At 42.5% G+C, this 17,654-nt stretch overlaps 1 protein-coding gene across 10 annotated transcripts in view; it reads left to right on the forward strand.

Moving 5' to 3' along the window:
- The window catches only part of anks1b (ankyrin repeat and sterile alpha motif domain containing 1B), an 864,202-nt gene that overhangs the window by 47,298 nt on the left and 799,250 nt on the right, over window positions 1-17,654 (forward strand). The window contains exon 1 of one of the 10 annotated variants that reach the window (XM_059987515.1): window positions 10,467-10,532. The exons of the other annotated variants lie outside the window; for them this stretch is intronic. The gene's annotated coding sequence lies outside the window, so the exon portion shown is untranslated. Of the gene's footprint in view, window positions 1-10,466; window positions 10,533-17,654 lie in introns of those variants that run through there. 10 annotated transcript variants of the gene reach the window in all.

A 17,654-nucleotide genomic window follows, 5' to 3' on the forward strand; every position in this document is an offset into this window, starting at 1 on the left:
GTGACATTTCTGGGTGGGAGAAGTAGTTTTGTTTTGGATTAGCATCATACATTATCCAGAACTGGAATATAGCAGTTTACAGTGATTTGTTGACAATTAATGCAAATTTTTAGTGTAGATGAATATTAATGCCTTGACTGTATTTATTTACAATTATAATTCAACTTTTCATTGATCTGGGATCCATGCATCATCAGAATAGACGGAACAAATATAAAGCTGGGTTCAAGTCTCAGCAAAAATGTTGAGATATAGATAGTCATCTAGATTGAAAGGAGTGGTAATTGATCTAAGATGCAAAGGGAGGTAAAGCTTGATGTTAGAATCTGCAACATATAAGAGTAGATACAAAAGTCAAATCAACACCATTTCTGCACACCACAATGCCACCTCAGCATTATAAATATTACAGTTTGGAATTAATTTTTCAATTCTTTTCATAAAATGTATATTGAATCTAACAGTTTTTCAACTGTGCGATGTTTAGATTTTCGTTAACATCACTGATCATTGTATTGACTTTCCATGGAAGCTTTCATGTATTTAAAAAAAAACATGTTTCTGTCCCTGAATGATTTCTCTTTTGCGATCTCCGGTGATAGCTAAGTGTGCTTAAAATTACACATGATGATTATTTGTCCTGTCAGAGTATTTGGAAAACTGTCCATTGCTAAAATCAATGACGAGCATGTTTAATTTTGGAAGGCTATTTTGAATGCACGTATGTCATTTGGAAGGGGTTGCTCAGTGTTTAAGTTGCCCTTTTATGATTCATCTTGAGGCACAAATCAAAAACAATTTAAAAAGTCTAATGTGTCAGAAAAGCTTTAGGACAAATGTAAGATGAATGCTGAATGTTTTTGATTGTGGGGCCTTGTGGGAATGACAATCATTTTGCCTTTGACTTGAATCTATCTTAAATTTTGTCCAGTAGGGTGCAGCATTATTGTCTGAAGTGGGGTCCTTAACTTAATCTCTCAAGTTATTAGATAGTAAGTTTAAAAGATATAAAGATTCATTATTGCTGATAATGGCATATAAATGGTTGTAAAATCAGGGGCCAATTTTACTTCAACAGTGGTGTTCAAATGATTGTAGACAATTTTGGAATGATGCAATCTGAGATCATGTGGGAGGGAAGAATTTACTTCATTGTCTAAACCTTAAAGCTATACGTATCAAAAGTAGAAAATTAGAAATATATCCAATGCAAACAGTACTCATATTAGTAATTGGGGTTTGCAGGTAATACCATTCTATTTTCTGCGTTTTTAATGCTAACCTACATTAATTTTTTTTTGTTGTGAGTTAAATCTATGGGAAATAAAGTTTAGATTAACAATGGCAACATAAGTTCCCAATGTAATATGGGAGCAAAATCTGCCCCAATAGATTGGGGCATATTGAAACCAAAATGATTAAAGTGAAATAACCTTATTTTTAGATCTGGATTTATCCTATTTTTCCTCTCTTGTGCAATATATCAAAGACAGACAACTATTTAATGAAAAACCCTGCTAGTTTTACAACTGTCTCCCCATACACTTCTGATCATTGTACGAGAACACACTAACATGAATTTTCTTTACTTTGCCCTTAAATTAAGACTGGCTACCATCCCACTCTGCTGTATCATCAACATAGAAGTTCACTCTTTCTCCCACCACCACCCCCCCCCCCCAGACACTGATGTAAGAAATTCCATGTACAGTAAAACCAACAGAGACTGTGGGTGTAGGTTACCCTGAAGTTCAAAGTTCAAAATAAAATTTATTATCAGAGTACATTGATGTCACCACATACAATCCTGAGATTCTTTTTCTGCAGCAGTGCTTAGCCAATCTATAGAGCAGCAACTGTAAACATCAGGAATTGTTAATGGTAAGCAAACTGTGCAAATGTAGATATAAATAAAAAGCAATAAATAATGAGCCTGAAATAACAATATAACAGAGTCCTTAAATAAGTGTTGCTGTCCCCATTTGTTTAAGGGGGCTGATGGTTGAGGGATAGTAACTGTACTTGAACCTTGTGGTATGTGTCCTGAGGCACTTGTACCTTCTACTTGATGGTAGCAGTGAGAAAAGAGCATGGCCTGGGTGGTGGGGATCTTTGATTATGGATGCTGCTTTTCTACAGCAATGTTTCTTGCAGATGTGCTCAGTGGTTGGGAGGGTTTTACCTGTGACGTACTGGGTCTAATCCAGTAACTTTAGTAAGACTTTCGACTCAAAGACACTGGTCTTCCTATACCAGGCTGTAATGCAGCCAACACACATCTATCGAAGTTTGCCGAAGTTTTTGATGACATGCTGAACCTCTGCAGACTCCTGAGGAAGTATAGGCACTCTCGTGCTTTCTTCACAGTAATATTTATATGATTTATATTTGTATGTAAGTGATGTACAAGAGGTCCACGGAGCCTGTACAGTGTGGAAGCAGGGTCCCTTTGATTGCACTCAAGCCTAGAACCATAAGGCTTCAGTCAATGCTGGATCAGAATCTTTAGGGATATAAAGCTCAGGGTTCAACACATGCTGGATTTGAGCACCAGGGAGCTGCCTGGACGTGGGCATGGCTCTGACTGGCACTGACTACATTTTCAAAGTGTTCTCTTCAAGGAATGATAGGTTTTAGAACATAGAACAGTACAGCACAGTATGGGCCCTTTGGCCCACGATGTTGTGCTGACCCTGAAACCCTGCCTCCTATATAACCCCCCACCTTAAATCCCTCCATATACCTGTCTAGTAGTCTCTTAAATTTCACTAGTGTATCTACCTCCACCACTGACTCAGACAGTGCATTCCACGCACCAACCACTCTTTGAGTAAAAAGCCTTCCTCTAATATCCCCCTTGAACTTCCCACCCTTTACCTTAAAACCATATCCTCTTGTATTGAGCAGTGGTATCCTGGGGAAGAGGCACTGGCTGTCCACTCTATCTATTCCTCTTAATATCTTGTACACCTCTATCATGTCTCCTCTCATCCTCCTTCTCTTCAAAGAGTAAAGCCCTAGCTCCCTTAATCTCTGGTCATAATATTGAATTATTTGAAGTTCCTCTTACGCCTCAGCTCTCCTCCCATATTTTACAGGTGTGTGTAAGTGATGCTTTGTCTCTTAAATTAAAATGTGAGCAGCTTATTTTTTTGAAAACTGCATTTTTATATTTTCTCTAAATGACACTGAGTGTTGTATTTAGATAGATAGATACTTTATTGATCCCAAAGGAAATTACAGTGTCACAGTAGCATCACAAGTACACAGATATACAAATATTTGGAAGTAAGAAACAATGAAAAAAATAAGTTATCTAAAACAGTCTAACAGGAGAGGGTCATCATTTCCCTGGCTGTGGGTTGACTCATTATAGAGCCTAATGGCTGAGGGTAAGTATGACCTCATAGTGCTCTTTGGAGCAGTGCAGTTGTCTTAGTCTGTGACTAAAAGTTCAGCCAAGGTGGCATGCAGTGGGTGAGAAACATTGTCCAGAATTTCCAGGATTGTTATGGGGAATTTGTTCTACCACAGCCTCCAGTATGTCCAGTTTGACTCCTATAATAGAGCCAGCCTTTCTAATCAGTTTATTGAGCCTGTTGGAATCACCCATGTTGATGCAATTGCCCCAGTACACTACTGCATAGAAGATTGTACTGGTGACAATAGACTGGTGGGACATGTGAAGGAGAGCCCTGCATACTCCAAAGGACCTCAGTCTCCTTAGGAAGTAGAGGTGACTCTGGCCCTTCTTGTACACAGCGTCTGTGTTGGTGCTCTGTTCAAGTCTGTTGTCCAGCAGCATCTACAAGTACTTGTCTGTCCTCACCAAATCCACGTCCTTGCCATCAAATGTAACAGGGAGAAGTGCAGGCTGAATCTTCCTGAAGTCCATCACCATCTCCTTTGTTTTATTGATGTTGAGCTGCAAATAATTCAGCTTGTACTATGTGACAAAGTCCTCCACCAGGGCCCTGTATTCATCCTCCCGTCCTCTGTTTATACACCCAACTATTGCTGAGTTATCAGAGAGTTTCTGCAGATGACATGACTCAGTGTTGTATCTAAAGTCCGAGGTATACAGAGTAAACAGGAAAGGAGCCAGTACAGTTCCCCGTGGGGTCCCAGTGCTGCTTATAGCATCGTCTGACACACAGCTCTGAAGCCACACAAATTGTGGTCTGCCAGTCAGGTCGTCCATTATCCAGCATACAATGGAATTGCCAACCTGCATTGAACAGAGCTTTTCCCCCCAACAATGAGGGCTGTATAGTGTTGAAGGCTCTTGAGAAATCAAAGAGCATGATCCTCACAGTGCTGCGCTGCTTATCGAAATGGGAGTAGGTTCTGTTCAGCAGGTAGTGTTTCAGGAACAAGATTAGCAGATTGTATATTATAGTTTTAGTTCTTTCACTGAAGTAATTTCAAACAATATTCATAACTCTAAGAAACTCTCTGCTGATTGTGCATGAGCTGCTCCTGGGTCTTCTATTATGTGTTGTAAGATTCAATGCAACGTGACTGTAAATTTTGCATCTATTCAAGATTCAAACATTCAAAGTACATTTATCATCAAAGTGTATATATATACAGAATACAACTCTGAGATTCGTCCTCCTGCAGGTAGCCACAAAACAAAGAAACACCATAGAACCCGTTCAAGGAAACATCAAAGACCCAACGTGTGAAAAAAGAACAAATTGCGCAGACGGCAAAAAGTGAGCAAGCAACAGATCGAAATGCAAACATCAAACCAGGAATCTAGTAGTATTTAGTTTAGCTCAGTTCAGTGCCATGCCATTTCACCGCTGATACAGATGAACTCATGTGCATGTTTATTTTCATTCAGTGTGTGGCACTAGATAGTAATTCAGTGCAGCACTCTGGGCTGTATTTCCTCTCCATCAATCCTCTTATCCAAGCTACTCTCGGACATAAGGGCATTAATGTGAGCGTACTTTTACAATTGCTGCCCAAGCTAACTCTCTGCAGATCACAAGCCATGTGTGCCCCCCCATCTGTTTGCTTCAGTACCATGCCAAGTGATGCACATCTTTATAAAAGGTGTAGTTTTCTGAGCTAAAATATGTAAGCTGTTTTTGTTCAAATCAAAATGTACTTATAAGTAAATATGCAAGATCCCTGTTGCAATTAGCACATTAATACTTAAGAAGTGCAGGTGTTTTCAAAAGTAGGAAACAAATCAGTCAATTCTCTCACTCAAATTGCTCACGGCCACTTCAGAAGATAATGATTCTGATTGAAGTGTAAGTATTGACCAAGATACTAAAGATGCCAGTGCAACGTTGAGGGCAGGTGGGCCTGAACCTGTGCTGTTGTATTTAATGCTCTATGTTCTAAATTCTTATTTATTGTAATGCAGAAAAAATAGTTTCAATCTGTGTCAGCTCCCAACAGATAATCCTCTCAGTCCAGATCTCCCTTCTTATTTCCACGCTGGTCTCACAAATGACTGTCTCTCATATCCATTAAAATTCCCTTTGATTCCTTTGCCACTTACTTGGACTGAGAAGTAACTTGCATTCAGTAATTAATCCACCAGCACTGAGCAGAAACCCACACAGACACAACAAGGCCATGCAAGCTCTGGGTCATTGGAGTTGTGAAGGCTGTAATGCTAACTGCTGTGCTACAATGCTGACTTCTCCGATAATACCATTGTTTCTCAAAGTAGTACCACGGGAACTTTTATGTCCACACTAGAATGTAGATGGAGTCTTAATTAATGTCTCAATCAGAAGACAGTACTTCTGAGAGTACAGTAATCCCTCGCTGATCCATTAGGTCATGAGCTTGAATATTTTTCTGCTGAGGCGTAGACAGAAGTGTGTTGCTCCTATCTGAAACAATTCTGATTTTGACAGTTGATAATATTACATACTTGGTTACACCAATAAAATTGTTAGTATTTATGATGTAACAAAACCACTGATTTAAGATAGATTACAGAAAATCTAGATTAGAAAAATATGGTTTCAACTGGCTGCCTTTATCAGGTACACGTTCCCTTTGAAAGCAAATACAGTGGATTCTGGTTAATTGGGTCATTGGTTAATCAGAACAGCTGCTTATTTGGGACAACCCTTAAAGAGCAAAAACTAATCAAGAAAATAGCTGAGGTTCGCTTTGTTTATTTGGGATACTACACTGCTTAATTGAGACAGGAGATTGTTCCCAAGCAGCTTCCAACTAGTGTCAGTCATGGGAACTTGCGTGGCCGTTAGACGTGACTCCATGGTTAGAGCAAACAATTTTAAAACAGCATCAGTTGCATGTGTTTGTGTTTCAAAAGGCAATGATGTTGGTTACTGATAGTTGGTGAGAAATAAGTAGTAAGACAACTTAGAATTATTTTTATTACTGTGGTTACAAGCATTCAGGTTTGGAGATGCCAAAAATGGCCAGCTATGAAACTGAAATAATGTTACTACTTCAACAAGTTAGGAATGACGAAGAACTTGATCAGCAATCATCTTTAATGTTGCAATGAAAATGAAGATGCGGATGATAAAAACGTTGAATTGTATGAAGGCAGGCCATTACTTGCACTAGGTGTCTGCACTGATTTTGTTTATTTACAGTCAATGAAAGGAACACGGCAGTGTACACTGGATGAATTCTTCCATCGTTAACTTTGAAAACTAATACATAGTTTTATTGTATAGTTAGTGTTCAGAATTTCATTTAAGTACATAATTTGTTACTCCGTTGAATGGTATTTTAAGCAACGCGCACAAAATGGAGGAACTCAGCAGGCTAGGCAGCATCTATTGAAAAGAGTAAAGTCAGCATTTCGGGCCAACACCCTTTAGCTTACCGGTAAACAGTACTTTGTCATTTTTGAACCACTTTTAACTAGTTCCATGAAACTTCTTATTGGGGCATCTGCTTATCTGGGCCAAAAGGTACAGGTCCCAATGTGTCCCAGCTGACTGGATCCAATGGTCTGTATGTACTATTGAGTTACTGTGTTGTCTGATTGATGAACCACACAGTAAACACACATTCAGAGTTTTTGGGCACTCTGTGACTTAGGCAAGTCGTTGTAGGAGGGTTGAAACTGGGAGAGGAGTGCCTTCTCATCTCCCTTGTATGTAGACTAGAGCGATGCTTAGCCATTATCAGAGGGTGAGATGAATTACGTCCTTACAAATTTGGACAAGTCATATTGGATTATATGAAACTATTCCTCAAGACTGGTTTAAATGAACTATAAGTAAATTCATTAAGAGTGAGTTGCTTTGGTCAAAAGCCTTGGTCTGTTCTGAAGTGCAGAGTGGGAGAAGGAAACTGGATAAGAGCAAGTACAGATCTGCTTTAAGTGAGTTCAGAATCAGGTTTATTATCACTTAAATGAGGTGAAATTTATTGTTTTGCCACAACACAATGCTAAGGTAAACAGTCCAAGTAAAAAGGATATTGAGGGAGTGTTCATGGGTTCATGAACTGTTCAGGTGGAGGGGAAGAAGCTGTACCTGAATCATAATTGTGGTTTTCAGTCTACTGTACTTGAAGTAACAAGAAGCAGGTATGTCACACATGGTGAGAGTTCCTAGTGATGGATGTAGCCTTTTTGAGGCACTGTCTCTTGAAGGTGTTCTCAGTGGTGGGAGGGTTGTGCCTGTGATGGAGCTGGATGAGTTGACAACCCTCTGCAGCCTCCTCCAATTCTGGGCATTGGAGCCTCCACACCAGGCTGTGATACAAACAGTCAGAATGTTCTCCACCATACATCTAAGCAAGTTTGCTAGAGTCTTTGGTGGCATACAAAATCTCCTCTACTCCTAATGAAATAGAGCTAGTTGCACGCACCCTTCATGATTGCATCTGTGTGTTTGGCCCAGGACAGATCCTTAGAGATATTGGCACTCAGAAACTAAAAGCTTTCTACCCTGTCCACCTCTGAGGATTGGTGCATGTTCTCTCAACTTCCCCTTTCCGAAGTCCACAATCACTTCCCTTGATCTTGCTGATGTCGAGCATGAGTTATTGTTGCAACACCACTCAGCAATATGATCAGTCTCACACCCCTACGTGTCCTCATTGCCTTCTGAGAGTTTACCAACAGCAATGGGGCAATTTATGAATTTATGAATTGGCTAGCTGCACAGACATGAGTGGACTAAGCACGCATCCTTGAGGTGCACCTGTGTGTGGTTGATCAGCAAGGAAAAGAAGTTATTATTAATCTATTACTGACTGATCTCCTGTTGGGGAAGTTGAAGATCCAGTTGCAGAGAGAAGTATAGAAGCCTAGGTTTAGGAGATCAGTGATTATTACCAAGGGGATGGTGTTAGTGAATGCAAATTGTAATTGATTAAAAAAAGTTATGTTTTGCTCTGTTCTAGGTTCTTCATAGCAGAGAGCCAGTGAGATTGCATCTGCTATAGACCTATTGAGGCGATAGGTGAATTACAGCGGGTCCAAGTCCTTTCTCAGGCACAAGTTAGCTCTAGCCATAACCAACCACTTGAAGCACTTGATTGTGGTAGATATGAGTGCTGCTGGCCAATGGTCATTGAAGCAGTTCACTCAAACCTTTGTGGGTTGCTGCCCTTTTGAAGCAGGTGGGAACCTCAGACTGCTGCAGTGAGTGGTTGATGTCTTTGAAGATTCTAGCTAGTTGATCAGCACAGGTTTTCAGTATCTGGCCAGGTACACCCTCAGGCCTGATGCTGTGCAAAGATTCATCCTTTTGAGGTTGGCTTTCTGATGTTGGCTTCTGAGGCAGAGATCACAGGTCAACAGATGCTGTGGGAGTTTGCACAGGCGTACTGTTGTTCTTCCTCTCAAAGTGTGCATAAAAGGCATTGAACTCATTGGGGAGACGAGCATCGGTTTCATTAATGTTGTTAGGTTTCACCTCATTGGAAGTCATGGTATGCAAGCACTGCCACAGCTGTCAGCTGAATTGCCTTTTTAATCTCATGACGACCTTCCATAGGTCATACCAGGCAATATTATTTCTTTCAAATTGAAAAGGGAGTCTAGTCATGTTAGTTCCTCCTTTGCATCTTCCATTGTGAGTATACGTGGACATCTTAGCTGTGCATAGTCTCTTGTTAAGAGGTTAATTGGGAATTTTGCTATGCAAAGCTGATCTCCACTCGTTCATGGTGTCTTTATTCGCTAGTATTATCTAGTTTGAATTGGGATTCATTCTGTGGGCACCTCATGTAACAGCAAGCGACCCTAGAGATTGTGCTCTTTTGTTAATTACTCTTGTGTTACATCATGAGCAATTTCCTTTATTTTGTGTGACAGACAATTTATATGCGCATAGAAAAAGAAAGCAGTCGACTGGGTAAAATAATTAAATATTCCTCAGTAATTACCCAAAAGTGCATCACCAGGATATGATATTTGTTCTCTGGGAAATTGAACCAAAACCTGAAAAATTCCTCACATAAACACTTGGTTGAAGGAGCTGAGGAATTACATAAGCATGTTCACAAAAATTGCAAATACAGATATTGAGTGGATAGAAAAATGGTTATTTGAAATTCATTTGTGTGATCATTGAATTTGAATTTGTAAATTAAAATTGGATATATTTGCAAATGATTAGAAATTGGAGAGGAGTGAATTTATTTGTGTGTCCATTTATGCCCAATCTCGTGCACAGCTACGTCAATGGAATGTTGGTTCGTAATGTTAAATATGTTGAAATACAAATGTACAAGTGTGCTTTACTTGTAAAGAGCATTAGACAGATCTTTTCAGTTGCGCTGGATTCACAAGATCTCTATTTTCCATGGACCACGTCTAGGGCACAACACAGGAATGAAAAAAAAGTTTAAAATATAAAATCATGAAGGCATAAATTTAGATTTATTTATCTCACTGAGGTGTTCAAGTTGATTCCTCGCCAAGGATCGTCACCCTGTTGTGATGGAGAAGTTTATGAGTTCCTAGGCTTCAGAGATAGATGATCGGGTCACCCATGTGGAAAGTTCTAGACAAAAAGTGATGCAACCAAGCCCTCAGTGTTGGAGTTGGCAGACGATGATGACAGATCACAATGGCAGTGAAGGTGCCCTGTTATTTTGCATTCCATGCTCTGGATCCTGATCTCGATTTGTCAAGGATCATGTGGTGGCTGCCCATGCATAAGCCCCGCCACATTAAACAAGGTCACACACAGGCATTCTCCATTAAAATTCACCCTAACATCCCGGGACAACCTCTTCGGAGAAAATCACACTTGACTCGAGTGATCGCACAATTGCTACTATTCAAATTGAATAGGTGTTTGTTTCCTTATGTGAAATGGAGTATTCCCTCTGGTGTGGTTGTCCAGTACAGGCACTCAGATATTTTTAACATAAAGAGAAATTTAATTTAGAACCATCTCCCACAAAGTGGACAACTGCTGGGTCAATCTAAATTGTTCATGACTGTGATCAGTAGTTTCTTGTTGGGTTATGCTTTTCAGGGTTGTGGAGCCAACTGTGGCAAATGGGACTGAAATAAAGCAGAAAATGCAGGTTTAGGACACAACAGTGGGAAGGTAAGTAGAGTTAACTCTGAAGTGTTTTCAACTGAGTGCATTAACTCTGTTTCCATCCCACAGATTTGTCCTGACCTGCTGAATACTGCTAGCATTTTCTTTTTAGATTTCTAATACCTGCCTTTTAAAATTTTCATATAGGGTTGAGGCATGGATTAACTGTTGTTTTAATATTGGAATGGTGAAAACTATTTGAAAAACTGAATGACTTAGATTCATGTTCCTGTAGTTCCTTGTTATAACATCTGTGTGTGGACTGCTACAAGGGGATCTGCTGTCTGCTGAATTGTTGCAGACAACCAATTTGAAGAAAAAGCAGTAAATCTAAAATTTATTGTTCTCAAACCATTTTCAAGAGACAACATCAGTTAATTATTACTCCTGGTTTAGAGACACACATTTTTTGATCTCCATTTACAGAATTAAGAATTCTATTTGTTTGTTTGATTAACTGCTGGATTGTTAGGAGGTTTGGCATGGGTAGGACTTGAATCCTTTGTCAAGAAATGTAGAGGAGACTTGACCCAAAAGCAGAGCAGTGAAGGTGGTTTAAAGTGCTACTTTACTAATAAACTGCAAAATAACAAGCCATGAGGGGCCATGAAACAAGGGAGAACTAATTCTAAACACAATAGGCAATAGGGTAGTGGCTAGGAGCAACTGGTTAAGGCTGGCTGGTTCGATGGGTGAACAAAGACTGTTTAAATAGGCTGCAGGTGATGAGTTAGAAACAAGTTGTGTTTTCTACATCTCCATGGATTTACTGGGTGAAGTCAACTGAGGTTGCAGGCAGATGGTCCAGCAGGTGCATCCCTAATTCAGTAGGGAATCGGATGACCAAACAAGGTAAGAGTCATGAGCAGAGAGCTGGGGAAACCTAAGATGAGACATGTATTGTTGGTCGATAAGCAGGAATTGAATGGACTCAGTGCTTGCCAATGCTCGTATACATAGGCTGTTTGCATATTTTGACCATCCTCGACGAAAGGGATATTCATCTCTGGCAGTGATGCAGATGGAGTAAGAGATAGGGTCGGTAGGGAGTCCAGGCTGCACGTACAGGCTGATCCAGATTGTTGCCTGCTGTGCCAGTCCTCCAAAGCCTCTTGTGCATATAGAGCCATTGGGCTGTTGAGGAGGCGGGAGAGTGAGTTGGGATATAGTGCTGGAATGAGGGGCCTAGGGGAGCTTAGCAGATAAGAGGTCCATCGTCCCTACCTGTTAGTGCGATCTCCTGGACACAGTGCGCGTTTGGTGCATTGGTGATTGGCTGCTCCACAGTAAGCACGCAAGTTGTTTAACCACTGATGCTCATACTTTCAGGGGGAAGGGTGCGGAGTTGAGGGAGCTCTCTCTAACTGCATGTGCTCTGGAGATGCTGCTGGTGAGGGTCCTGCAGCCTGTAATGGTTCTGGGAACAAACTGAGGTTCTGGCCTGTGGTTCTGGAAGGTTGTTCTAAAAGATACTTGAGAGTATGGAGGGCAAGAGTGATGAGGCTCTTGAGATCAGTGGGCATTTCCCGGGTAGACAGTTCATCTTTCGAGCTGTCTGAGTGGCTGTAATGGTAATGTGCCAGCAGTGCTTTCACATTCCATTTGTACTCCACCACTAAGTCCTGAATTCCATGGTGTAATCCAGCACCGACCGTGAGGGTCCTGAATTCCATGGAGTAATCCACAGAGTGTGAGCTTTGATGTAGACGAGGTATCTGATCCACTACCTTCCTTCCACTTCCCGGATGGTCAAACACCCGGCCGATCTCAGCAGTGAAACCCTGATACCTGTTGCAAATAGGAGTTTAATTGTCCCATTTACCTGCAGCACAGGTTAGAACTCACCCTGTCAGGAGAGAAATGATCAAGGCGATCTTGGTGTAGTCTGTAGAATACAGAGATGGCTGGAGCTTGAAGTGCAAGGCACACTAGGACAGGAAGTTGCATCATCAGATAGGAAATCCATTGAAGTGTTCGGGCACCAGAATTTGGGGCCTCAAGGGAGGTGGACTGGTGTGGAGCTCTGGCATCAAGAGGGAGAGTTGGTTGAAAGTGGTGGGCAGCTGGACAATGGTTTCCTGCTGCTTCGGGATCGTGTGCTCATGTTGACAGACGACTTTCTTTAAGCAAGCATACTCTGCATGGCCAATGGCTGGTTCACTCATCCTGTCAAGAATTGTAGAGGAGACTTGACCCAAACATAGGCGTAAATGATACTTTTCTAATAAACTGCAAAATAAAAAGCAACGAGGGTCTACAAATCAAGAGAGAATTGATATTAAACACACCAGGTAACTGAAGTCCAAGAACAAATGGTTAAAGCTGGCTGGTTCGATGGGTGAACACAGACTATGGAAAAGAGCTGGGTTTAAATAGGTTGTAGGTAATGAATTGGAAAAGAATGACAAGTCACTGCTGTTTGCTGGATGGAGACTGGGAGGTGCCTGCATGTTCATGCCTGTCATCTTTTTGCATTAATCACTTAAAAAACCAATGCAAAACCCCTGAAGGTTACTTGCGCATTTTTTTACCCTGTAAAATTCAGTGCTGACAATAAATAGGTATCACATAGAATTTACATTTTGCTTGCACAATGCTGTATATAAAACACACAGACTTTTGAATAAACTTTTTGTCTCTGGTGTGCACTGTTTAATGCAAAGGTGGTATTGAAGAAAACTGCAAGCATGGAAATAGAGATGGGGGGGTGTGGTAAACTATATATACCTTTCTGGACACGCCCCCTGCTGACTGCTCCTGTGGCTCCTCCCACAGACCCCTGTATAAAGGCGATTGGGGCACTGCTCCTCCCTTAGTCTTTGACATGGTTGTGCTCCCTTTTTGCTGTTAATAAAAGCCTATCGTTCACTTCCAGTCTCCTAGAGTTATTGATGGTGCATCAATTTTATTAACAGCAATTTTAAAACATGGAGAGCATTTTACAGATCGGATCTCGACCCTCAATCCCAGGAAGCCGGCAACGCTTTCAATCTCTGGCTAGCATGCTTCGATTTGTACCCGGAGGAGATTTAAATGACCGAGCCTGCCACGATGCGCAGAGTTCTCCTCTCCACGGTCAGTCCACGGGTCTAATCCATGATCAGGGACCGACCAAGCTATCAGGGCGTGATGGATGCCCTCAAAAGACAGTACCTGCGGCCGGTGAACACCGTCTATGCATGCAGGCTGACGGCGGAACAGCATACGGAGCTCCTAGTAAGAGACACTTTCGTCATGGGGATCAGGTCAGTGTACGTGCGCCAGCAGCTGCTGGAACACGCTGATCTTACCTTACGTTCGGCGATTGAGCTGGCCGACACGCTGGAGGCCACTTTGCACAAAGCCTGTGCTCTCCAAGTGCGCAATCTCCCGCTTGGACGCTGCAGACCCCGCAACCCGCCAGCAAATCGACCTTGGCTGCTGCCTGTCGTGCGTCCATGAAGTCCCCGCAACCCGCTGGCGAGTCGACCACGGCTGCTGCCAGTCGCAAGTCAGTGAAGTGTTACTTCTACGGACTCGAGAAGCACCCCCAAAAACGCTGCCTGGCCTGAGAAGCTACCTGCTCCAGCTGTGGAAAGAAGGGCCACTTCACCAAGGCCTGTAAGTCCTTGTAAGAGTGGGGTCGAGCAGCGCCGTGTACGAGGCATGGGGGTCTCCATCTTGGTCGCCGCCATCTTGCCTGCCTGTTGCAGGCGAGGCAAGGGGATGGCCATCTTGGTCGGCGCCACCTCGCACCACCTCCGACCCATGGGTGCTTACCGGGCACCCTACCGTGCCGGACCAAGACGGCGATTCAACTCTGGCCTCTGTGACCCTTGACCAAAGCACTTCACACTGGCTTGCAAGGTCAATGATGGACATCCTGGTGGAGGGGCACAGGACTAGCTGCCTGCTTGACATGGGCAGCACTGAGAGTTTTATTCACCCGGACACAGTGCAACGCTGCAGACTCATGACACGGCTGGTAGCGTTCTTCTCTCGTACCCTTCAAGGCCCTGAAATTCGGCACTCCGCGGTGGAGAAAGAAGCCCAGGCCATAGTGGAAGCTATTAGGCACTGGAGGCACTATCTTGCCGGCAAAAAGTTCACCTTGCTGACCGACCAGCATCAGATGTGTTCATGTTTAGCAACCAACAGCGGGGCAAAATCAAAAATGATAAAATTTTGAGGTGGAGAATCAAACTCTCCACCTACAACTATGATATTCTGTACCGGCCTGGAAGGCTCAATGAGCCCCGATGCCCTATCCCGGGGAACATGTGCTAGCGCGTAGCTCGACTGGCTATATGCCCTCCATGCAGATCTTTGCCACCCGGGGGTCACCCGGCTTTTCCATTTTGTGAAAGCCCGGAACCTGCCTTACTCCCTTGAGGAAATCAGGACGATGACCAGGGACTGCCAAGTCTGCGCTGAGTGCAAACCGCACTTCTAACGTCCTGAAAAGGCACAACTTATCAAGGCCACCTGCCCCTTTGAGTGACTGAGCGTCGACTTTAAGGGCCCCCTTCCCTCCACTGACCGCAATGTCTACTTTGTCAACATAACTGACGAGCAGTCGATGTTCCCCTTTGCCATCTCCTGCCCCAATACCACTGCCACGTCCGTCATAAAGGCCCTGCGCCAGCTCTTCACTCTGTTTGGATATCCCTGCTATATCCACAGTGATAGAGGGTCCTCCTTTATGAGTGACGAGCTGCGCCAATACCTGCTGGCTAGGGGCATTGCTACTAGTAGGACCACGAGCTATAATCCTGGGAGAATGGACAGGTGGAGAGGGAGAATGCCATGGTGTGGAAAGCCACACTCTTAGCCCTTAAGTCAAAGGGACTGCTGGTCTCTCGCTGGCAGGAGGTCCTCCCTGAGGCACTTCACTCCATCCGCTCCCTGTTATGCACGTCCACCAATGCCACCCCTCATGAGCGACTCTTTTCTTTTCCCAGGAAGTCGGCCACCGGGACCACCCTACCGGCTTGGCTGACGTCCCCAGGGCCAGTGCTGGTCTGGAAATAATGCGAGGAGCAATAAATACTCCCCGATGGTTGAGAGGGGTCACCTACTTCATGTGAACCCCCAGTATGCTTACGTGGTGTTATCTGATGGGCGGGAGAACACGGTCTCCATCCGCAACATGACGCCCGCAGGAGCTCCAGACCCCTACCCTGAACACTTCACGGTGACTATGAACCCCGTACCCACCGATGTGCATAGCCACAAGATACCGCGCACGCCAAGCCCTACACACACTCCCGTACCAGGCACCTCGTACACACATGAGGGGTTACTGATACCTAATGGGCTGGCACCTCAAGTCAGGCTGGAGCCAGTACAACCATCATCACCGGTGCTACATAGATTGCAGAGACAGACTCGACCGCCTGATAGATTTGACCTGTAAATATACTTGTCAGAAACTTTATTTTTTACTTGATTGGGGCACTGCTCCTCCCTCAGTCTTCAACATGGTCGTGCTCCCTTTTTGCTGTTAATAAAAGCCTATCATTCACTTCCAGTCTCCTAGAGTTATTGATGGTGCATCAGGGGAAAATAAATAAAGGTGTGGACAATTGCATGAAAGAAAATGAAGATTTTGCTCTCTTGATTTGTAGAGATTTGCTATGGAGGCTCTGAAGCCAGGTAATAATTGAAGGGTCTCCAGTTTTCAAACAACAACTAATTTTCTTAATAAGAGAAGGTCAACAAGCCGTCTTGACTGAGGGGATCGCATTCTTTGCAAAATCCATTTCTTTGTGGACTGCAAAGTAAGCTAGTTTTGCCTTGCATGTTTGAATATCACACCAGTTTGAATAATGCAATCCACCACCTTGTTAAATCGAGCAGAGAAATGGCAAAGGTCCTGAACGTGTGTTTCTCAAAATTCAGAGTTAATGCAGAAATATGTTAGTTTAATGTAAGACTTTGTTAATTTGACTTAATTTGTATGTACCAAGCCCAAAGTTGATCTTATTGATGTAAGTTTTTAAAGGGCAGGGATTAACTTTCTTTATGCTGAATAAGTTTAAAAAATGTAAAGTCATTCTGAGCAGAATGGGGGGGAAAGAAAAAGAAATGCCAAATGATTTCTGATTTTGGGGGCAGTTGCTTGCTTTATGAGGTTGGTTGTGGATGGGGAACGGGTGACCAGGGAAAAGTATGCATTGTGACTTCTTTACTAACAATGATGTTCAAGCATTTGGATTGGTCTGGATTCTTTCAGATATTGTCTTTTTAGTTTAGTGGTTCAAGCCTTGTGTGTAGACCTGCTCTAAGCTACAGTACCCCTCTGGAATATTTCCAGATGTGTGAAGGGATCTGAAATGCTAGGTCTCAATGGAGAAGGAATTCAGTTATTTTTTATTTCTATATTTAAAACTAGAAAATTTTTGAGCGTACTTTGCACTAAAAGGACCCCCTTGAAAATTTTTTGCACTAAGTGTGTGTATATACAGTATATGGATGCTGTGATAATTTGAGTTTTCATCTTATTCTCTGTAGACAGAATGCCTCTGCGGCATTGGAGAGCAAAAAATAAATTATGTAGAGCACTCAAAAAATTGCAAATACTAACTTTTGACATCATTAAGTATTTAAAACCATTGGATTGCAACATCTATAGATAACTTCTCATCAGGAAGCTAGTTGGTTATTAAAGTGCGACTTCCATTGGTATGATCTGTTAAATTTGCTGCACAGTTTCAGGTGGATAAAATAAAAAGAAAATCCTTTTCACTTATCCAATTTTATCCTTTGTAAAACACCCAACATTTGAATGTTCAGCCACCATGGTTTAGATTATTTTTCTTGTCTCCGAGAGTTGATTAAGTTTGTGTGTGGGAGAGGAGGGCAGTGGAAATGGAGGGAGGAACTGCTTATTTATTTTATTTTAGCATTGTGTTTCTATTTCTGCAGGCCTTTTTCCTCCTGTGATTAAAATCTTCCTTCAACAAATAGCTATTCCAGTGTTTGAATAATTTGTGGTTTTAAATTAATTCACATGCTCATCAGTATCCAATTATTGATAAGAACATTTTATTCAAACCTGTGGTTTAGTATCAAACTAGTTTCCACCTCACCAGTAGTATAGTGTGTTGATGATGAATGATGTGCTGTACGGCTGTGACTTTGGGTCCC

This window comes from Hypanus sabinus, chromosome 13 (assembly GCF_030144855.1).
Source record: "Hypanus sabinus isolate sHypSab1 chromosome 13, sHypSab1.hap1, whole genome shotgun sequence".
NCBI lineage: Eukaryota > Metazoa > Chordata > Chondrichthyes > Myliobatiformes > Dasyatidae > Hypanus > Hypanus sabinus.